This window comes from Mustela nigripes, chromosome 2 (genome assembly GCF_022355385.1).
Source record: "Mustela nigripes isolate SB6536 chromosome 2, MUSNIG.SB6536, whole genome shotgun sequence".
NCBI classification, from domain to species: domain Eukaryota; kingdom Metazoa; phylum Chordata; class Mammalia; order Carnivora; family Mustelidae; genus Mustela; species Mustela nigripes.
The window spans coordinates 43,868,520-43,892,910 of record NC_081558.1 but is presented as its reverse complement, the minus strand read 5'-3'; the positions used below and the strand labels follow the sequence as shown (position 1 = coordinate 43,892,910).

Genomic DNA, 24,391 nt, shown 5'->3' with positions numbered 1-24,391 from the left:
GGCATTCCATTTCTCTATATGAATTCATGCTACATGACCGCTGCAGAGGATAGAGATGCTGAGGAAAAGACATTGTTCTGATGCATTGCTATGCATTGGGGATTTTGTAATATATCAAAATATGTGTGCCCATTGACATTTTTAAATAACTGTGATCTATATTATATTTTCCTGACGCTTGGCCCATCATGGTTTATAGTTCCATATGAGTATTTAATGTTGAATACTAATTTTCAAAAAAAATTATTGTTCTCTATATAGATGACAAATATTTTTGCTAGTTATGATCTATCCAGCTATTTATTTTAGGTACTGCACTATGAAAACCAAATGTGGCCAATGGAGTTTTCTGATTATTGTCTTTATCAATTCAACAATGCAGCTTACTTAGAAAGTAGCTAATATACATTATTGTGAATACAGAAAAATAAACTTGCCTATGCACCTCAGCAAATTGCATGCATACAGGAATAGGTTCCCAAACAATTTTAGAAGGGATTTGGTGGTAATTTGCTAGAAAATTAAATATACATCTGTAAGTCCCAAAACATTTCATTTTTTGAAGTGGCAATATAGCCCAACCTTTGGTACTATACAAGAAAAATATTATTTTTCTAATTAAATTCAAGTTTGAAAAATAGTATTTGCAAGTAGAAATAATATTTAGGTAGTTCTTGTTTTCTTATTATGAACGAAGGGCAGCATGGTATAGTAGAAATAGCACTGGGTGACAGGAGTTTTGGATTGAAAGAATATTTCAGCCAGTATTTATCTGTATAACCCTGAGCCAGTTGTTAATGGGAACTATACATGGTTCTACCTAGGTCTGAAATGCTACATAAATATCAATTCTTAGTATCAATTATTGTGCTTAGAAAAATATAATGTAGAATTTTTGTCCCTGAAGCCTCTAAGTACTCACTATAATGATGCAAGAAATTAGAAGAGTCAACTTTACCAAAATTGCAGGAAGTTGAGCCAATACATTAAGATAATGTTAGAGCTTCAAGGATCCTGGAGATCATCATAACTGACCTCTTTATTTTAGATACTAGGAAACTGTTCTGAAGAGGTGAAGTGGCAGAAGTTCATACAGCTAAGCAGTAAGACATCACTAACAGATAAAAAACCTAGAATATGTCAAACAACAAAATTCTCAATCCTTTTTTTACCTTCCCCCTCCTTTTCCCTCAATCTTTCTCTCTTTTTTTTTTTAGACATTTCCATTCTCTTGCTGATCATTATATGACTTTGTTTCTCTGCTTTTACTAAGTAAACACACATGCACAGTGGTAAATTTAGAAATCCAGAGAATCAACAGAAAGTTCTCCAAAACATTATCATTCAGAAAGATTTGATCATTTTCTATAAGGTGCCTCTTTCATTATAGATAATTAGGACTGTCCTTTTTCAGTCATAAAATTGACATTTCAAAATGTAAAAGCAAAAATGCAAAGAACTGTTATCATGGCAAAAATATTCAAGCCTTGCTTTTCTGACTATAGAAAAACTTTCAACAGTATAGCACTGTGAGACTCCTTAGATAAAGACCAAACCTGCCTTTCCATTGTTATTCCATTAATTGAAAACTGGACGGTAGCATTACTACAGCATTTATTTTTGGGTTTGTCCAGTTCATATCAGTTGGCTTGAGCAACTAGACACAGGAAAGAACTAAAAGCTGTCTGCTCATTTTAGTTTCCCTAAAATTGCTATATGAAATACGCTAGTGTCTATGAACTTGGAAAAGGTTGAAGTAGAATATGTGAGGCATCTTATTGGTCACTGAATCAACAAAAGTGCTTTAATTTTTTCTTTCTTTTTAAATTCCTTTTGGGGTAGGGAGAGATCATATTAGGGAAAAAACTGTTCTTCACTTGTTTGGTACCACATGGATACCAGCTGTATGGTATTGTTCAAATATCCTATCCAATTCCAAGTAAACTCTTGTGTCAAATGCAAACATGAAGAAATCTGAATATTAATAAGGATCTATTTCTTCCATAAATAACAATAGATAGGAAATGAGCAATTGGATAGGGCTGTGTGCATTCAGATAAGCTCCTCATTAAAACCAAATTTACCAATGGTAGTGTTGTCAGTTAAGATACCATGACACATACACAATGAAATGATATATAATTTAAACTGTTCTCACTTTACAAAATAGACAATTGAACAACTGTAATTGATTCATGTATTGCAATTTTTATTCCATTAGTCAGAATATATATCCAAAATTGGGACTGTCAATCAGAGAAAATGAAGCCATGTTTTGTATTTTATATTAATTGGAGAAGGAAAAATCATTCTTTGTATTTAGATTCAATGGGGTTATACACATTTTAGGTAATACAACAGTAAATATACATGTTCCTTCTAGTCATAGAATTAGTTTCAGCACCTTGGTAAATATACGAAAATAGGTTAATATATAGCCTGTGAAATAATCATACTGGTTTTCACTTCATTTGAATTCACTTTGTTGATTATATTTTTTTCAATACTATCATTTTTTTGACTCCTGTATTTACTTTTGTATTTTTGAGGACTTCCTTTTTATTCAGAGTCTATAAAACTATTCTGAATTACTAACCCAAGAAGGTCATCTCATATTTCTGGGGATCAATGGACTGAAGGGTTTTGATAATGAAATCTGGGACAAAACACACATACACAGATGTAAATATTTATGTTACTGAATTCAAAGATAGGAGTTCACCATATTAACCTTCTCCAAAAAATACTCCTTTCTGGGTATTTTTAATTCTTGAACTTGCTTATGACATTTTACATGTTTTCTATGTATTTAATTTCAGATTATTCCAATAGTCAGCTTCACATATACCCTAAATATGCCAGATGGTAAGTAATATACTTACATTTCAAATATTAGTGTGCATAGGTCCAGATAGTTTAAAAAAAAACAATGAAAAAGCACAAGTTTCAGGGAGGTATCAAGGTTAACTGATGATATGATGAGTCTTAATTATCATAAAATACATCTCATTTCCTAACCTTCATATTTTTGATTTCCCTGTTATTTTTTAACTTAAATAAAAATGTGGAATTTTTCCACATTATTATCTATGAATCTGAGAAGTATACTTGACTTACTCAAGGTCCAGTTTTTATTAGCTGAACCATATTTAATTGCCCAAGTTTGGCCATTTTTGACCCATAAAAATGGTAATTTTATATAGTTCAACCAATTAACATCATAAAACAAGATAGAGGGCGACAGGGTGGGTGAGACATGTAATAATACTTGAAGAGCACACAGATTGAGAGCCTTGTATATAAACTGAAGTTCCAGATTTAGCATATACTTGTTCTGCCCACTAACTGAGCTTTAGAATTCTCAAAAGAAAAATGAGAAGATCCATTTTCTTCATGGTTCTTCACAATCAAACATGATAAAAAAATTCAAAGCATTGTGAACTTAATGACTTCAATCACACATTGTTAATCACACTATGGACAGACACAAGACTTTAACACACCTGATTGTTTCACATTTCACTCCATATTAGTAGTACCTGCAGTCCTTTCTCATGTAGCTGTGGTTACTTTTTGTCCCACAGAATCTTAGAGATGAAGAGATCACTCTGTTTTTCAGAATTAAAGAAAGAAGAGAAACTATTATTATTATGCCTAGCGCAATGGAAGACATATCAGAAATGCAGTATGCAAACTCACCTCAGCATAAAAAAATTTACTCAGATTATCTCAGCTACATAATCTCCTATGGCCTTCCCAATCTCTTGACCTGTCCAGTTACAACTGAAACCACTGGTCAAGAAAGGCAAAGGACAATCTTCCTATCCCTCTTCCCTAATCCTTGACTCTGCTGAGAACTTATTTCTTCCAGCAAACCAATCATCTTGTCACCAGTTCTCAGTTCACCCATTCATTCTATTGATTCATTCTTTAAATGTTTCTTGAATTTATAGTATGTGGGATGCAATCTGCTGAATACTGGGGATACAACGACAAGCTAAGGGACAAAGTCTTTTCCCTGAAACATAATGATCCAGACATGAATCAAATAATCATAAAAATATTTAATTACAGTTTAGCTAAACTGATTCAATGGAAAAGTATAAGGTATTGATAATATTGATGACAGGGTCCTCAAACTGGGTATGTGTTTGAAAGAAAGGTGGGGAGGTGGTGGAACCATCAGATTATGGTAAGTATATAAAAAATTAGCCAAGTACAGTTTACCCAAAAAAGCTACATCCATGTCCTAATTTCTAGTACTTATAAATATGACCTTACTTAGGTACAGGGTCTTTATAGATGTAATTACATTAAACATCTTCAGATGAGGGGCAACTGGGTGGCTCAGTTAGTTCAGCCTCAACTCCTGATTTTGTCTCAGGTCATGATCTCATGGTCATGGGATGGAGCCCCATGTTGGGCTCTGTGCTCAGCATGGAGTCTGCTTATCCCTCTCCCTCTGCTCCTTCCCCCAAGTCCCTCTTTCTCTCTCTCTCTCTCTCTCAAATAAGTAAATAAAATATTTTATAAAAAGTCTTGAGATGAGGAGATCATCTGGATTACCTGGGTGGACCGTAAATCCAAGGACAAGTGTCCTCATAAGAGAAATACAGAGGGAGATCTGAGACAGAAGAAGAGAGGACACAGACCGAAGATGTAGAAACAAAGTCACCATAGAGGCAGAGATTGGAGTGAGATTGAATGCCAGGTCATTGACAGGAAGCTTTAAGAGACAAAGAATAAATTCTCTCCAAATGGTCACAGAGGAAACATGGTTCTGCTTTCACTGGCAGCTTAACACTTCCAGTACCCTGATTCATGAGGCAATGTATTTCTATTGTTATAAGCCACCAATTTTATGATTGTTTGTTGTGGCAGCCCAGGAAACTAATACAACCTCCTCTCCTAATATCATAGTTTTAAATTCTTACATCCATAAGGGATAATATTTCCTCCCAAGTCAGAATTTCTAATCACAGAATTCCAACTTATACTCAAAATAGTCATGAAAACGTCAGAAATGAGTGTGTGTGTGTGTGTGTGTGTGTGTAATCTAGTGAAAGGCAAATGTATATAGGTATTCTAAATACAGTATATATACAGATAATACCCTTGAGGGAATGAGAGATAACCAACCAACTGCTATGGGACTGAGGGACTGAGGGAATGCCTCCTCTGCAGGCACCAAGTCTGGAGGGAACATTAAGACACTTTTTGTGACAAGAACTACAGTGTGCACGAGGCTGCCTTGAATGTGATTTGTAGATGGTTGCTGTATCATGGGGGGGAAAAAAAACTAGGAAAACATGTCATTGTTTGTATAAGCCACAGACCTATACAAAAATGATTGTAGAGTGATTAGCAGAATAAAACACAATACATGTCTTTGATGTTCTCTGTAATCTAAGAACCTTGATTCTATGTCATTTAAGATTTAAGTTAGGAAAATATACATAGCATCTGAGAAAACAAGAGTGAATATTTGGGGGCACAATGTAGATCAGTGGTTTGCAAACTATATTACATAAAGAAAAGCCTGGAGATTTCATTTGTGCGGGAGAGGGGAGGGTGGCAGAGGTTGGGTGATGGACAAGAGTGAATAAGCAGAGCAGCCTACAGACTCTATCTCCTCCTGCTTTATTCACAGCACTTCTACGGTTTTCTCTTTTACATATATTGGCTTCTGTCTTATATTTCTTTTGTGCCATAGGACTCCATCTTCATACTACATCTGAAGGAAAAAAAAAAAAAAAAAACACAACCCTAGTCTGGATATATTTGCTTGGCTCTAAGTGTTCACCTGCTAAAGCAAAAACTGAATGGCATGGAGCTGAGCCATCTTTCCAATTCTGAGTTTTAAATCATTGTGAAATGAGGAGAGTTCAAACCATATGTTTTCTTTTATGAAATAAGTAGTAGAGGGAAACGTTTTTTTCACTTGGTTAGTTTATTTCTCTACTTCCTGTCAAGATTGAGAACGATTGGTAGATACAGTACACTATAATTTCTGGTTAAAGATGCTCTTGACTTTGAGACAATGTTGTTTAGCTTTCTTGCATCTTACAAAAAGGTTTTCATCAAATTTTGAAATCAGGGTGATATTAACTTTTGACCACAAAAATGGAGGCTAGCCCTAGCAGAAACAAAGGCATGTTTTGTTTACTGTCATTGGTATGTCACTGTGGACATCTTGATAGCTCTCTTTCCCCCCAAATAAAAGCTCCATTCTTCCTCTTCTAAACAAATTCTCCCTCCTCCAGTATTTCAGGATTATAAGAGAGCCAAAATTAGATTCCCAAAGTGGACATTTAGTTTTTAACATCCTAATTGTTTGAAGGTACATCGGACAATGACCTAATTTTATGTGAGTCTGAAGAGACATTTCCTGCCCAGGCCATGCCTTATGAAATTTCCTACAGATGGCTATATTTCTTGATCAAATAAAAATTTTTGTGAGCTATATCATTCCTTTTGTTGCATATTAAGTAAAACATGCTAGTTCAAGGGAGATGCCCCTCCACCTTCATTGCTTTCACACTCCTATGGGTCCGGATTAAAAAAAAAAATATCTACCCAGGTTTTTCTACATAATGTTATTTCAGTATTTCAACTGATAGTGCCATCAATACATCAGGCTGTGTGGCAGTTTCTGACCGAGACTATATCATATTAATCAATCAACTTGTAAAGACATTCAAAGTAAATCCCCCCTTGACAGTCATGAAGTTAAGAGAGAAGGCCAGAGGAAGGAAGCAGCACTTCAAATAACACAAATCAAATGGGTTTAGAAAAAAACACTTTTAGAGGTCACTAGGAAAGGAATGTTACCTGACAGTTCTCTGATTTGGTCAATATTTTGAAAACTACATTTCCTCTTGGGCCAAATTTAGCATAATGTGCCTAGGCTACTGTACACTGAAAATATAATAAGTTAGGTTGGAAAAGGAACCTCTGTTGGCAGTATTTTCTTATGAGATTGAAGCTCCAGAGTACTGCCTAGTCACTTACTAATTCTGGATAATACTTGAGATTATAAATTATTTAGTAAGAAAACAGATGCATAAACTTGCCATTTGAAGATTTGAGGTTGTGAACAACAGCAACTTAAAAAGAAGAATATAAAGACTTATTTGCTTATTTCTGCTTCATCATGTTAAATAAATTCATTTGGCCTACTCTAAGGCAATTCCACTAGGGAAAACTTTAATTAGAAAGAGTAAAACACCGTCTAATGATCAGAGAACAAACACCTATCAGCATGGAGTTTACTGAGAAGCCCATTTTTCTTACTTAGATGAACAGAGCAATCTTTTACCAACAAGAAAGAAGAAATGAAAGTTCATTTTGCTTGCAATTTTCAACAAAGGAACACTGAGTAATCAAAAAAATAATGCTGACTGAAGCTTTGGAATGGTGATGGGGGGTATGCCCTTTTTTTTTTTTTAATATTTTATTTGTTTATTTGACAGAGAGCTAGAGAGAGAGTACAAGTAAGCAGAGCGGCAGGAAGAGGGGGAGAGAGAGAAGCAGGCTCTCCGCTGAGCAGGGAGCCCAATGTGGGGCCCGATCCCAGGACTTCATAACCAGAGCTGAAGGCAGCCGTTTAACCAACTGAGCCACCCGGGCGCCCCGGGTGTATGCGCTTTAAACTTTTTTTTTTTTTAAACTTCGGATACTCTGAAATTCATGGTAAACTATAACCATCATCTCTGCAATATCTTCCCCATTATTTTGGAAAATTATAATCTCTTCACCCATCCTCCTCATCCACACACAAGTGGGCACTATAAAGTACTTAGTACATTAGACCAGTAAGTTTCCTTAAACACCATAGTAGTTTAATGTAGTTCTTATGCAGATTTAGCTCACACAGAGAGCACTGACCTAACATTTTTTATTTTTTCTCCATTAAACCCCATCTATTTATTCATTTAGCTATGTATAACTCTCACTATTTCTATTGCATTATATTCCACTGAAAGAACCCACTGTATTTATTTTTTTAATCACCTTTGTGGGACATCTAAGCTGCTTTCAATTCTGTTTGTATAAAACAGTGCTGAGAAGAGCATCCTGTATTTGCCACCATATGGTTCTATGCATGAGTTTTCCTTCGGGCTGTCAGGTTGTGGGGTGGGGAGTAAAACCAGCAGTGATATTGGATTAATGCACACTTAATTTCATTAAATCTGATGGATTGCTCTCCAGAAAGTCTGTGCCAGTTTACATCTCGCCAGCAGAGCCGCAAATGGTTCCATTTTTCACCCATCACCAGAAGCCAAAATTCTCTTACTTTCTAATTTTTGTCAATATGATGGTATAAAAATGTGTCACTCAATTATTTTAATAACCATTTTTTCTAATTACTAAAACCATGGACTCTCTTCATGCATACATTCCCTTTTATTAAATTACATTTTTATTCCTTTTTCTTTATTGTTTAATGTCTCTTGTTGTTATTGTTGGTGATTTCAAAGCACGGTTGATATATTCCACATAGTAATACCTTGTTTTATTTTAGATAGTGAAAATATATTCTTCCAGAGTGTTAATTTTGTCCATGATGTCCTGTGTAGAAAAGAAATCCATAATTTTGATCTGACCTAATCCATAAATACTTCACTTCACCATTTATTATTTTGCTCATTCTTCAAGGTTATCAGTCTTACTTATTTATGTGAGCAATCATCTGATTTATAAAAAGATACAACAAAATTAAGAATCATACAAAATATCTATTTCAAAACAACATCAAAAACTAAGTGTATCTGACCATCCTCAGATCATAACAGGACAAATGGGTAAGTGGAATAATTCATGCTATCCCATATTGAACTGGCAACAGAACAAGCTAGTAAGGGCAGGAGAACTCTATCTTTTAAGAATTAGAACAGAGGGGCTCCAGAATCATCTGATACCTGCTCAATGTTGTACCTCTGGTTAGAAATGTACATGATGAGAACTCCAAGGATCTTCCAGATCCTTCCTTTAAGGTCTTGGTGGCAATGATAACACTTGTGCTGAGTTACCCTCTGTACTAAGCAGTCATCTGCATATGTTCCTGTGTGTGTTCACGAGAACTATTCAAATCTTGGATCCTTGACAATCCTTAGAGCCACACGATATTTCTGCTGTAATTTCTCAGCTTCAGCCATTATGCAGTCAGTCCTACAAAGGATACCCTTGGCATACAAATGTCATCACTGACTGTACTAACTCAGGTTTGTTTAATGGAAAAGTTGATAAAATTACCTGGATGTGGTCAGGTGGGCTCAGCTCTGTGTTATACGGGAAGAATAAGCAGGATAAGGATGTTGGGGGATGTCTCTTTCCTTGAGTGTACTGAGATTTTTCTTTTCTTTCTTTCTAGGTTTTAAGAGATAAGTGACACCATAAGACGAAACAACATTAGAATAATTGGGATTCCAGAAGAAGAAGAAAGAGAGAGGGGAGCAGAAGGTATACTGGAGAGAATTATTGGGGAGAATTTCCCCAATATGGCAAAGGGAACGAGCATCAAAATTCAGGAGGTTCAGAGAACGCCCCCCAAAATCAATGAGAATAGGCCCACACCCCGTCACCTAATAGTAAAATTTACAAGTCTCAGTGACAAAGAGAAAATCCTGAAAGCAGCCCAGGAAAAGAAGTCTGTAACATACAATGGTAAAAATATTAGATTGGCAGCTGACTTATCCACAGAGACCTGGCAGGCCAGAAAGAGCTGGCATGATATTTTCAGAGCACTAAACCAGAAAAACATGCAGCCAAGAATACTATATCCAGCTAGGCTATCATTGAAAATAGAAGGAGAGATTAAAAGCTTCCAGGACAAACAAAAACTGAAAGAATTTGCAAACACCAAACCAGCTCTACAGGAAATTTTGAAAGGGGTCCTCTAAGCAAAGAGAGAGCCTACAAGTGGCAGATCAGAAAGGAACAGAGACCATATACAGTAACAGTCACCTTACAGGCAATACAATGGCACTAAATACATATCTCTCAATAGTTACCCTGAATGTTAATGGGCTAAATGCCCCTGTCAAAAGACACAGGGTATCAGAATGGATAAAAAAACAAAACCCATCTATATGTTGCCTCCAAGAAACTCATTTTAAGCCCGAAGACACCTCCAGATTTAAAGTGAGGGGGTGGAAAAGAATTTACCATGCTAATGGACATCAGAAGAAAGCAGGAGTGGCAATCCTTATATCAGATCAATTAGATTTTAAGCCAAAAACTATAATAAGAGATGAGGAAGGACACTATATCATACTCAAAGGGTCTGTCCAACAAGAAGATTTAACAATTTTAAATATCTATGCCCCCAACGTGGGAGCAGCCAACTATATAAACCAATTAATAACAAAATCAAAGAAACACATCAACAATAATACAATAATAGTAGGGGACTTTAACACTCCCCTCACTGAAATGGACAGATCATCCAAGCAAAAGATCAGCAAGGAAATAAAGGCCTTAAACGACACACTGGACCAGATGGACATTACAGATATATTCAGAACATTTCATCCCAAAGCAACAGAATACACATTCTTCTCTAGTGCACATGGAACATTCTCCAGAATAGATCACATCCTCGGTCTTAAATCAGGACTCAACTGGTATCAAAAGATTGGGATCATTCCCTGCATATTTTCAGACCACAATGCTCTAAAGCTAGAACTCAACCACAAAAGGAAGTTTGAAAAGAATCCAAATACATGGAGACTAAACAGCATCCTTCTAAAGAATGAATGGGTCAACTGGGAAATTAAAGAAGAATTGAAAAAAATCATGGAAACAAATGATAATGAAAATACAACGGTTCAAAATCTGTGGGACACAACAAAGGCAGTCCTGAGAGGAAAATATATAGCGGTACAAGCCTTTCTCAAGAAACAAGAAAGGTCTCAGGTACACAACCTAACCCTGCACCTAAAGGAGCTGGAGAAAGAACAAGAAAGAAACCCTAAGCCCAGCAGGAGAAGAGAAATCATAAAGATCAGAGCAGAAATCAATGAAATAGAAACCAAAAAAACAATAGAACAAATCAACGAAAGTAGGAGCTGGTTCTTTGAAAGAATTAATAAAATTGATAAACTCCTGGCCCGACTTATCAAAAAGAAAAGAGAAAGGACCCAAATAAATAAAATCATGAATGAAAGAGGAGAGATCACAACTAACACCAAAGAAATATAAACTATTATAAGAACATACTATGAGCAACTCTACGGCAATAAATTTGACAATCTGGAAGAAATGGATGTAATCTTTCTTTCTCTGTAAGCCTCTGATGTCAGAGACTAAGCATTTACTCTGTGGCCACATTCCTTCTTGCTTTCTTTTGATTCCCCCTGTTCATGCCACACTCTCATTTCTTAGTCCTTCTTCTTTAAAACAACTTTTTCATTTGGCTTCCGGGACTTGACTTCCTTTAGACTCATTTTAACCATGTCTCTGGCTAATCTTCAGACTCCTTCCTTTATGCTTCATTTTTATTTCTATCTCTCAGCATTCCCTACAGCTCCATTCTCAGTCTTTTTATTTTTTTCCTAACTCTACTCATTGCACAGGAAATTGCATCCATTCTCAATATCTGCGATTAACATACATGCCCATGAGTCTCAAATTCTGTCTCTAACCAAGACCCTTCCTCTAACTCCATCTAAGTACATGGTACATCTAAGTAAGTCCTCAGTGCATCAAAAATCAGACAGATTTCTACTGGAGAAGCAGAACCAGGAGGACATACACTGCAGCAGTCAGTTGGCTTGTGGGATGGTGGGCCCTGATTAAGAAAGTGAGAAATCCGTAGGGCAGTCTGTCAGGAATGGCAGGCTGGAGCTCTCAGACAAGGGCTCAAGTAATTATCCACAGGAGCCAATGACTTCTATCACAGGAAAAAAGTTAAGGTGAGAAAATAAATGTTTGTTCCACAAATTAATTGATGTCTTTTATTCCCTTCCTATGGATTTTTTTTCTTTTTTTTTTTAAAGATTTTATTTATTTATTTGACATACAGATATCAAAAGTAGGCAGAGAGGCAGTCAGAGAGAGAGGAGGAAGCAGTCTCCCCACTGAGCAGAGAGCCCAATGCAGGGCTCGATCCCAGGACCCTGGGATCATGACCTGAGTCAAAGGCAGAGGCTTTATCCCTCTGAGCCACCCAGGAGCCCCTGCTATGGATTTTCTTAACTGGGGAAAGAAACTAACTTACCTGTGCAATATTTGCTCTGCACTATATAAATTAAATGTTTTAATTAATATGAAAAGTAGTATCTACTATATATCAAGCACTTACTATGTGCCCAGTACTGTTCCAAGAACTTTAGGTATTATCACTGTCAAGTCTGTGACAGCACTGTGAAGCATATTATCATGATTACCAGTTTTCACTTAAAAAAGCTGAGGCATGGAGAGATAAGCATCTTGCCTAAATTCACAGTTTATAAGTGACAGAGTCTGTATTTAAACCCAGGCACTCTGAGTTTAGTGCTTGTACTAAAATTTATTTACAGTGGGAAGGAACTACAATCTTTGTTTACAGGGATAAAGAAGCTAAGATAATGACACAATAATGACAGTGGGGGAAGTTTAAAACAATCCAGAGCTTCCAATATAGTTACAGGTTGCAAAGGTACACACATTTACCCCTTAAAAACGTGTGAAATTTGCTAAGACAGACATAATTATGCAAATTTTTTGTGGAAATAACTGGTAACAAAAATGACCAAATAAGCATTGATGGGATATATAAATTGCTTGAAACATCTTAGAAAGAATGCTTTTACACACTTGAATATCTTCAGTATTAAAACTAGGGAACCAATAGGTCACACCCAGCCTTTTGCCTAGAGTTTTTTAAATAAATTTTTTAATTGGAACATAGCTACTATTACGTGTTTACATATTGTCATATTGCCTGTGGCTGCTGTCATAGTAGGAGACAAGGTTAAGTAGCTGTAGTAGAGACCATCTGACCTATAAAACTGACAATAACTTTCATTTAGCCCTTTATAGAAAATGTTTGCGGACCAATACATGGAAGAAAGCCCTTAGAAATTATTATTGCAACAATATTGTAAATTATTATTGTAACAACTATTCTGCTTTCTTTCTTGTCCCAGTATCCAGCCGGCTTTGGGGTGAAGACAGAATTTGGTCATGGGGTCATGAGAGCAAAAACATCCCCCCCAAAATACAAGCAGTCATGCCTTCTTACAGGTGCTTATGTTTAGGTAACAAATCTACTCAAAATCATTTAACACAAATTGAAAGGCAAACTTTGAGCTTTTAGAGCCCTCTGGGAATCATCTGTTTGATTCATTAGCTGTTAAACAGATGTCCTCACATTAGAATTTCAGGGTCCATAAAATGTGATAAGATCTGGGGATGCATCTAAAACAGAGACCATTAAAGACCAGCTCTCTTCATGTGAGTTTCTGTTAGCTCTTCTCCCCACCCCCTGACCCCTACTTTGTCTCTTTCTTTGCTTGTTTTTGCTCCCCAGGTACTCACTGGTAAAAGTCCCATCAATTTTCTTACTGTTAACCTGCAAAAATTAACACTTCCAGATTCATGTATTTTATGGTTCAGAAACATTTAAAATACACAAATTTCAGATTATTAAAAATAGAATTTCTTGCAAGGTATAATAGGAGGTTATTTAGAGAAAGTCTCTATTTACCTCATAGTTTCAACATAAGATAGTATAAAATATTATAAAAGTAAATTGGTTCTTGTTGATTTATATTCTTGTTATATGGTAAATACTTCATCAAGAAGTATTGTATAGTATGATTTCATAAATGAAGGGAATTAATGGATATTAAATTATTTATCTGTTTTAAAATATTTTTGTAGTTTAAAAAGCAAAAAAAAATGTCCTCTTCCCCATTGGCATCAGATTTATCCCTTTATTTATCTTATTGCTTTATTTATCTTTATTTGAAACATCTATGGGAAGTCTATATATGAATATACAGTAACTAAACTGGAAATTTCTTCATTCATCAAACATTTTTTCAAAAATTTCAAAGTTATAAACTTTCTGCAAGTGACTGAGGATACAAAAATGGTTCCAAATTTAAATAATATTATCATTAAAAACAGTAATATTTATACCAATAATTATAGGGGCAGCAGTCAAAATATAGGGGCAGCAGTCAAAATTATGTTCAGAGAACTACTTCTGCATTTAAATTTTTTCATTCTTAAAAGGACTGAGAAGTAAAGAATTCAGTAAGAAGAAAAACAGTAAGGGACATCTGTGTGACTCAGTTGGTTAAAGGTCTCCCTTAAGCTCAGGTGATGATCCAGGGGTCCTAGGATCCAGCCAGGCTCCTTGCTCAGCAGGGAGCCTGTTTCTCCCTCTGCTGGCCACTCCCCCTGCTTGGGCAGTCTGACAAATAAATAAATAAAATCTTAAAAAAAAAATACAGGGAAATAAAACAAAATTAAAATAAAGAAGAAAACAGGGTGGCTCAGTAGGTTGATCATCTGGCTCTTTTCTACATAGCTTTACCTTATCTAGAATGTCATACACTTAGAAACCTACAGTATCTGGCCTTTTCATATTGGCTTCTTTCACTCACAAATACGCATTGAGGACTCCTTCATGGCCTTTCATGCCTTACAGCTCATTTTTTTAGGTCTGAATATTCCATTGTCTAGATGTACAATATTTTATTTATCCATTCACATACTAAAAGGACTCTTGGCTGCTTCCAAATTCTGGCAATTATAAGGAAAGCTTCTATAAATATCTGAGGGCAGAATTTACTTAAACATAAATTTTCAATTTATTTGGATAAATAACAAAGAGTACAACTGTACAATTTTTTTTTTAACTTGACAGTAATAGGGTTACGGGCATTAAGGGCACATGATATAATGAGCACGAGGTATTATTTAAAATTGATGAATCACTGAACTTTAACTCTGAAATTAATAACCTATATGTTAATTGATTAAAAAATAAATTAAGTGTATGAATGGTTATCTTAAAAAAAGAAATTTAACTATAAAAAGTTTTTGATGAGGCTTGTTTTCGCTAGTTTACTTAAATGCTAGCACTCTATTATATTATACCCAGCCATCTTACATTTATGTTGCTTACTCTGGGCATTTGAAATTTAACTACAGTAACTTAATGGAGTATTACGTATTTTATGGCAAGAGAGAGGCACTATTCATCTACGAAAAAAGAATATATATAAATTATCCTTATTCTAATTCACTTCAGATTTTAGGAAACTAGTCTGAGGATCCCCAGGGGAAAAAAACCTCTGACTTTCATTAGGTATCTTCAAAAGATTGCAGAATCCTTTTCTCCAGAGCTCTTTAATGGTGAAATCGATTCATTTTCTGGTTTTAGAACACCTGGTTTGGCCTGAGTGTTGCAGAAAACAGAAATTTTCTGCCTATTTCATGGGTTTGTGAGGAATATATAAACTAAATAAAACCTTCACATGCTACACAGATATTGAAGGAAGTTCTGAGTGTCCTTTCATTTTATACTCTACTAAAAGAACTGAGAAACAGTCCTAACTTCTGAGACAGTCAAGGTCCATTTTGTCAAAGGGCATTCCTTCAGGTGATAGTATGGATTAGACTGATAAATTATAAGGACGCTGCATGGGGATATTGCTTTGGAGTCAATCCAGTCCTGGAGAGTCCATACTACTCTGAAAGAGAAAGCCTGACTGGGGAGGTACTTGTTCATTGCTAAGAATTTGTGGTTGTGGTGGTCTATTTTATGCCTGCAGTATCTGTTGACTGGGAGTATAAGGTGTAAAGAAACTGGTAACATGGCTTGTTTAGATAGCACCAAGAGGAAGACAGGGAAGAAAGAGATGTGTAAATCTGGCTTTGCCTCTAGGTGGAAATGTAGCTCCTTGTTGAAGAAAGAGTGACACTTTCTAAGTAACAATTATCTGCACAGCTATGTGTCTTAATGACTAAATTGCGTGTGAAAGTGGCATACAGATCTATCAGCAAGTATATGCATAGTTAATTATGTCTGAAATAATAAATGTATGATTTTTCACAGGATAAGGTAAACAGCCAATTAAAATAAGATATGATATACACTTTCTCTACTCATTAGTCAAAGCATAAAACATTTTAACATTGCCTAAATAATTTACTTGTTAAAATAAAGGGAAATGCTTAAAACATTAATAGGGTACTTTACAATCTTGAAGTCAATAAGTTATTATATGATGGTTATGTAAATAATTCACCACTGCATTCAGCAGAAGAGGGACGAAGGCTATTCTGCACAGTGCAAATACTTCAAATTTGCCATAGATTTCTCCACTGGGTCAAGCTAGCTTCAGTGGCTTCTCACAGATGAAGCCTGGAGACAGTTTTCTGCTATTATTCTACTTAAATTTCCCTCTATGGAAATATTACTAACTGTGAACTTTTACTTATTGCTACTATGATCCGAGCACTATACAGGTGCTATGAAAAGAGGCAAATAAATACTGAGTGATCATACTTAGCTTCTTGAGCAAAAATAAAATAGAGTTTAGCAAAACAAAACAACAAAAAAAGCTTATATGTGTATCAGATAAAATTCACTTTTAATATTCAAATCTCAATAGACTTCATGATTTAGGATGCAAGAGAAATCTTATGTTTCTAGAATAATTTGACCTAATATAATTCACAAAACAGATTATGTGTCCCAAATGTATGAAATGAGATAAAAAAAGGCAAAGGACCACCTTCAGTTGGATTCACTTCAAATACAGATGTGGATAAAATCTGAAGTGAGGGGAGGATGGCAATCCATTCCAGGGGGAAGGAATGTATGAAGTAGTCCAAGTGTAGACACTATCAGAGAGGAAAGCTTGGAATTCTGCTCTCTGAAAGGAATAGTTCTGATAAACATCCCTGCTTCTGACTAGCTTATAGAGAATGAAACAGATTGCTAAAATAAGAAGCAGCACTGGCTTATACAACAAATGTGTGACCATTGCCATTTTATTCTGATACTTCCAATTAAAGGGAGTAACCTAGGGATCACCACTTAATATAGAATTACCATGTATGTTCTTTGATGGCACTAGAATAATATAGGAATCTATGTATTAAAAAAAAAAATCAGTGGTGTAATTGGCTTACCAATGCATCCACCTTCTTATCATCCCTGGACTCTGATACATATTTGACAAGTACATTTGCTCTAAGAAATTCATCACTGTTCTTCTAACAGTTTATAATAGTTGATTGGTCACAAAAGCAAAAATGAAGTATACCACTAACTCATTTCTCATCACTAATGGATTATATAATGGGGTCCAACTGCATCTAATCTCTTCACCTAAGTGTGTTTGCTTGAAGATGCAGACGGAGAATTAGAAGCTGATACTAGAAAATGCTTCCTTTCATCTGGGAAGCCCTTCTCTATCTACAGATAAGCATTATCAGAATTTCTGGAGACAAACCATTCATCATTTTCTCCCACCATACATAAAAATGCAAAGAGTATTCACCATGCACATAAAACCAGAGATACACACATGGGATTTCCAAGTGAACGCATACACACCCCCACCACATTCCTTTTGTGGCATATGCTCAAGAGATGGCTATTAATTCAACAAAACACACAGTTCTTAGGTATGATGAGCACTGCAAAAATAAATGGCTGATTTTAAAAAACTGAAACACAATAAAAAACATCTATAACTGAAACTTTACAGAGCAACATTTTAATCTTTCTTCCTTATAGACATTTAAATAATGTAGAGTACCAGAAAAAAACTGCCAAATCTATCGCTACATTTCACTGTACGTTTCACAAGTTTATAAAGCACCGTAATATTGCAAAGAGTTCATTATTTCAACACATTCATGGTGATTGTTAGCTTTTTTTTTTCCTTCTCATTTTGTTTTTAATTTGACAAACAAAAGACAGAGTTCCACAGGTGATTTGAGTATTGTTTGTTTGGATTCCAGGCAAATGATAATTTATTAGATTACTCTAAAGTTTATACATTTATTAAAAACTACCAAATTAGTGTATCTTTTTAATGACAACTTCAAAGCAGTAAACCCTCACAATAACATGATTATCACAGCTTTTCCAATGCTGAATAGCTGTTTCCTTGCTTTTATAAATGTGTTTTATCTGTATTAAAAATGTTTGAATGCACTGTTTTTACGATTACTGCATTTGTCCTGAAAATACGAAACACCTAAAAACGTCATTAAAATACTTAAAATATGTCCCTGAAAGGTGGGCTTGAGGTACATTAGCCACTTAAAGCTTAGAATTTTCAATTGCTTTTGCCTTTCTGAGCACCATAACTTTATTTTCAATATACACTGCCTATTATTTTCTTAGTACCAGAGAGAAGATTCCTCAAATTAACACTACAGCGATTGGGGGCACAACTGATTTGGAAAGTAATTTTTTTTCTATTTCCTATATCTTTTCAGGCACACAACATTAAAACAACATCCTATTAAAAAGCTTCATAAAGTCATAATAGGCAAGACAATCTCAAAGTCAAGTGTGTCAACTAATAAACCTACAGAGCCATTAAATCTACACTCTTTACCAGCCATTCAGTTTATTCCCTACCAAAATAAAAACTTGTCCAAATAAGAAAAGCAATTTTAGATTCAAACATTAGATGAACACATATTCTGACTGGGATGGAAATGGAGATTTTTATTTTTCTAGATGCTACACAGCATGGGCCCGAGTAGGGACATGGGACAGATCAGGGTGGAGAGGAAGAACAATGGTGACAGAGTTGCATCATATGGTAGAGACACTGTGCCCTCCCACACAATACTCACCATCCACATGCAGCAAAATTAAACCAACTGAATATAAACTAAGTGAAATTAAACTAATTAAAGAATTAACTAATTAAAATAAAACCTTTATTAGCTCAGTCACTTTAATGATATTTCAGTTGTTTAACAGACACACATGGCTACTGGCTATTGAAGTGGATAGCATAGAAGAGAGCACATGGATCACTGCAGAAAGTCCTTTAATTCAGCCCTGGGTAGAATAAAACAGTCACGAATTAGTGTCTCAATTTAATATAGCTGAAGTTTCAAATAACCTGGGCAGCCTGACTCTTCTTAGTTTTAGGAATATGCAAAGTTTGCAATCTTTATTTTAACATGGATTCATTTTTTAATACTTTTTACTATATATATAGAAAGAAAATGGAGTATCCATGGTCAATCTACACGATTTTTACAAACTGAAACCGAACCCCTCCTCCCCACGGTAGCCAGCACCTGGAAAAAGAAACAGAATTCCTTACTGGCATCCCAGAACTAGTCCCTCCCCTCACCCCCTTATCAATACCTCCTTTCCAGTCATTATACCAATACCAATTATTTTACTTATTTTATATAAAAGGGGTCATATATTATCTAGTCTTCCGTGTTTGGTTTTTTTTTGTAAAAGATTATGTTTCCAGGGTTCATTTATATTATTGTGTGATTCTGTAAATGGTCAGTTTTCATTGCTGTATAGCAGGAACCAGCAATACACATACACACACATACACACGAGACAGCAAATATTTTCAGATTTGTGGGCCACATGGTCTCTTTCACAGCTATTTAACTCTGCCATTGTGGAGTCAAAACAACCATAGTCAATGTGTGAATGAATGGATGTAGTAGCTGTGTTCCAATAAAACTTTATCTACAAAAACAGGCAGTGGGTTTTACTTGGTCCATGAGCTGTAGTTTTCTATGTGACTAAATCACAGTCTATTCATTCTACTGTTGATGGCCATCTGGAAAATTTCTAGTTTGGGTTATTATTAGTGGTCTGGGAACATTTTACTACCTATTTTTGGTGAATATTTGTAATTTTCTTCTTATGATTCCTCTACCTGGCATGTTCCCCACTCACTGTTCAGGTATTTAGCTCTTAGCACATACTCTAAATATCACCCTATTATGGGTCAGATTGTGTCTCCCCACTTCCCTGAAGTATGTTGATGTTCTAACCTCCAGTAGCTATGAATGTGACCCTACTCGAAAACTGGATCTTTCTGGAGGGACGGTCATGTTAAGATCAGGTTATTAGGGCGGGCCCTATGACTGAGTCTTTATAAAAAATGGGAAATTTGAGGGGCACCTGGGTGGCTCAGTGGTTAAGCCTCTGCCTTTGGCTCAGGTCATGATCTCAGGGTCCTGGGATCAAGCCCTGCATCAGGCTTTCTGCTCAGCAGGGAGCCTGCTTCTCCCTCTCTCTCTCTCTGCCTGCCTCTCTGACTACTTGTGATCTCTGTAAAATAAATAAATAAAATCTTTTTTAAAAATGGGAAATTTGAACCAGAGATATGCTTAGAGGGAAGACAATATGAAGATACAGGAACAATAAGCCAAGGAATGCCTGAGGCTACCAGAAGCTAGGTGAGAGGCATGGAATAGGTTTCCCCTCACAATCCTGAAAAGAAACTAACCCTCTGACACCTTGATCTTGGACTTCCAGCCTCCAGAACCATGAGAAAACAAATTCTCATCTGTGACTCTATGTCACTCATTTGTGTTTTTATGCAACTCTACAAAATTAATACACCGTGGAAGAGAGGCCTCCCCTGACTACCTATATATGGGAGCATTCTCCCCATTACTTCACTTGGTCTTGCTTGTTTTACTCATTACCCACTTCTCTTTATTTTTTATTTTCCCTGCTAGAATTAATTTTTTTAAGATTTCATTTACTTATTTGAGAGAGAGAGAGAACACGAGATGGAAGAAGGTTCTAACCTTCTAAGAGGGAGAAGCAGACTCCCTGCCGAGCTGGGAGCCCGATGGGACTTGATCCCAGGACTCCAGGATCATGACCTGAGCTAAAGGCAGTCGCCCAACCAACTGAGCCATCCAGGAACCCCCCTGCTAGAATTAATTTCTATGAATGCAAAGATCTCTACTGACTTTTGGACAACTCACAGCTTTCCTTGCTTAGTATACACCTAGGTGATCAATAAATATTTGAATGTGCAGGGTGACTAGTGTTGCAATTTTTAATTGATACTTTAGAATTGAAAGTAGCTGGAATAGTAAAGTCCACGAGCACAAGTGAGTTAACTACGGAAGAATTAATAGTTTTACAAGATCCAGACTGAGTGACATCAATATGGGATTAGGAAGAATTTTAAGGAGTGGAAAAACAGAATTCAGTCTCTGAAATTAGTACGTATTGAGCTATGATGAACCAATTATACTGGGCACTGTCATATTTTACTGCCCTGCTATATCCTATCTTATTTAACTTCCATAGTCAGTTTCTTCATATAAACAGTGAGGAAAGTAGTAATGCCTACCCGTTAGGATTACTGCACAAAATAAATAACAAAATGCCTACAATTTACTCTGCACACAGTCCAGTACAGAAAGTGTGCAATAAATGTGAACTTACAGAATTTGCAATGTATTTAATAGAAGAAGAACTAAACACCGACAATGCCCAAGGGCCCACCACTTGCAAGTGGCAGAATCAAGTACTGAATTCAGGATTATCTGGCCTCACTGATCATTCTGCATTCCTATTTATATGCTCTTTCTGGACATTTTTACAAGCTATTGGTTTGATTAGTATTCCTTTTGCGAGAGTAGAAGTCTTTTTTAGTTTTTAAGAGGAAGCGAAACTGGCTGCTTGGAAAAACTGCATCGGTTATTTTGAGATATGGTCACAACAGGAGGCCTTGAGGCTTGTGTGTCAAACTCAAATTGTCCTCCCCAACACTTGAAACAACTATAGAAGTTTAAGAGCAGTGCCATGCCAATTTAAACCTAGTTCAGTAATGACAACATCATAGAGCTCTTCCTGATTCTCTGATTTTACATTCTCAGAGACTTTCTACTTGGAGAGATTTAAAAGTGTACACTCTAAGGATGCAAATTTAGAGATTTGAAATCTTAATAGAAAGACTCAAACATGATTTTCAGCATTGCCAGCAATGGTCTAGCCCACAGAACAGTTTTCATTATGACAGAGGTCAGCCAGCAGGGGTAAATCATGGTCGTGATGAGTGGTCATACAGCCTTCAGAGATGAACACACGTTGGAATCACAATCTGGTTGGATTATTTTTAAAAGATAGTGTCTCTATCTTTTGCATTTAATATAGTATTACATTTCCCTGGTACTGCCAGGGAACAACTATGTTTCAGGATTGTAGAAAATCAACCTTTTCCTTATTTCTTTTTTTTTTAAAGATTTTATTTATTTATTTGACAGAGAGAGATCAAAAGTAGATGGAGAGGCAGGCAGAGAGAGAGAGATAGAGGGAAGCAGGCTCCCCGCTGAGCAGAGAGCCTGATGCGGGACTCGAACCCAGGACCCTGAGATCATGACCTGAGCCGAAGGCAGCGGCTTAACCCACTGAGCCACCCAGGTGCCCCAACCTTTTCCTTATTAATACTGGCCAAAACTAGGGGCACCTGGGTGGCTCAGGTGGTTAAAGCGTTTGCCTTAGGTCATGACCCCAGGGTCCTGGGATGAGCCCTGCTCCTGCTGCTCCAGCTCCCAGCTCCCTGCTCAGCAGGGAGTCTGCTTCTCCCTCTGACCCACCCACCTAACACACATCCCTTGGGTGCATAGTCACACACGCACTCTCTCTCTGCTATTTCTCTCTCAAATAATGAGAATCCATTAAAAAAGTACTTGCTAAAACTTAATTATAGAGAAAATAAAACCCTAATTTTAAAGTAGTGGTAATACTCTACCCATATACCTAAAAACATAGCTGTGTCTTTAAACATACATCTACAAACGAAACACTGCTGCAAAAAATTTCCTATATTTAATGAGATTTTTGCTTTCTGAGAAGAAGCATATGTTGATAAATTGATATCCCAATACTCAAACCTTCTATAACTTAAGGACACTCACTGTGAGGAAGGAGGTCCAGAATCATCTACTAGGAGTTGTTAATGGTCTCCAGTTTCAGACAGACCAGGGATCTGGAAAAACAATTTCATGAATGTGTACCAGTATCAGGTAGACAATGAATCAGAGGTCATCTTCCATAAAGTATAGGTAATGCTAAGTGAAATACTAACAGCATCTTCAAAGGCAAGAATATGTCTCACATCAACTCAAGGTTCTAACCTCATGCTATTCTGAGATTTTAACCCTAAATAATGGTCCAGTCTTTCCTTGTCATTATCAGACAAAAACATCACAGAAGATTTTAGTTTTGCAGTATTTATTAACCAATGTTTGACTGCATCAAGTAGAAATGAAGTCATTTTATGAATACAAACTTTGTCCTGTTGAAGAAATGTATATATACATGAGAAGTGTGTGTGTGTGTATGTGTGGAGAGAGAGAGAGAGAACAACTGGCATGGGACAAATGTGTAAAAAATATGCAATTATGTATCTACAACTGAATACCTAGCCCTTAATAAAACGAAACTACATAAAATCTTTGTGTTTTAACTTCTGAGCTGCTCCTGGCTGTCTGATTCAGTGCTCTCTATTCAGGGACATGTCTGCTTCCTTTGGGACATTTTCTGCCTGCCGATGACAAGGATGCTGTTCCAAAATGAAATTTGGAGCCCAATTTTAAATTGAATCTCACCCTCCAGAGTAAACAATAGATGGAAGCTGCCTATTAAATCATCAACGTTTAATTAAATCCTTTGCAGCTGTACGATCCCCATACTCAACAAGGTGATAAATGCATTGTATTTTAATTTAGTTATTTTTTGTACTAAGCCCAATGCAAGAGAGAGAGAGAGAGAGAATGTATGATATTTACTAAGTTACCAAGAATGGATTCACTACAACTTCTTGATCAAAGCACAGTGAAGTGTTTTAAAACATTGGAGCCAGCAATTCGGAGTCAAATCTTGACTCTGGGGCCTACTAAACTCTATGACTTTGGACAAATCAAATGACCTTTCTTAGCCTCAGTTTCTTAGATTAAATCACTGGTTCTAATTCTCCCTCCAATTCCCCCTGTATTCACAGTACTGTTGTGGCCCAGTTGTGGATGCAGGGTATCACTCCTGCCCTTGACTTTGAGCTTCGCCATGTAACTTGTTCTAGCCAAAGACATGTAGGTAGAGGTCAATGTGCCACTTCTGAATGTCAGTCTGAAGATGCCCTGTGTGTTTCTCCTTTCTCTCTTGCATTCTGTGACCACACAAGAGAAAAATCTCATCCTAGGCAGCTACTTCTCTTTGATCCTGAGTTCCATGATCAACAGGTGAAGAGTAGAACTGTCCCTACCCCATCTAACCTAGATGAACTGCCCCAGCTGACTTGCAAGCTCATGAAAAACACGTATTTTATGCCACTGAGATACTGTGTTATACAGCATTACTGATGAAATGAGGATTAAGATGGCTTCTCAGTCATAGAGTTTTGGAAAAATTAAA

The 24,391-nt window shown here is 36.2% G+C and overlaps 1 pseudogene; it reads right to left on the bottom strand.

Moving 5' to 3' along the window:
* Nucleotides 1–8,888: 8,888 nt before the first annotated feature.
* On the bottom strand, nucleotides 8,889–11,314 carry LOC132009861 (rRNA-processing protein FCF1 homolog; annotated as a pseudogene).
* Between the last annotated feature and the right edge of the window lie 13,077 nt (nucleotides 11,315–24,391).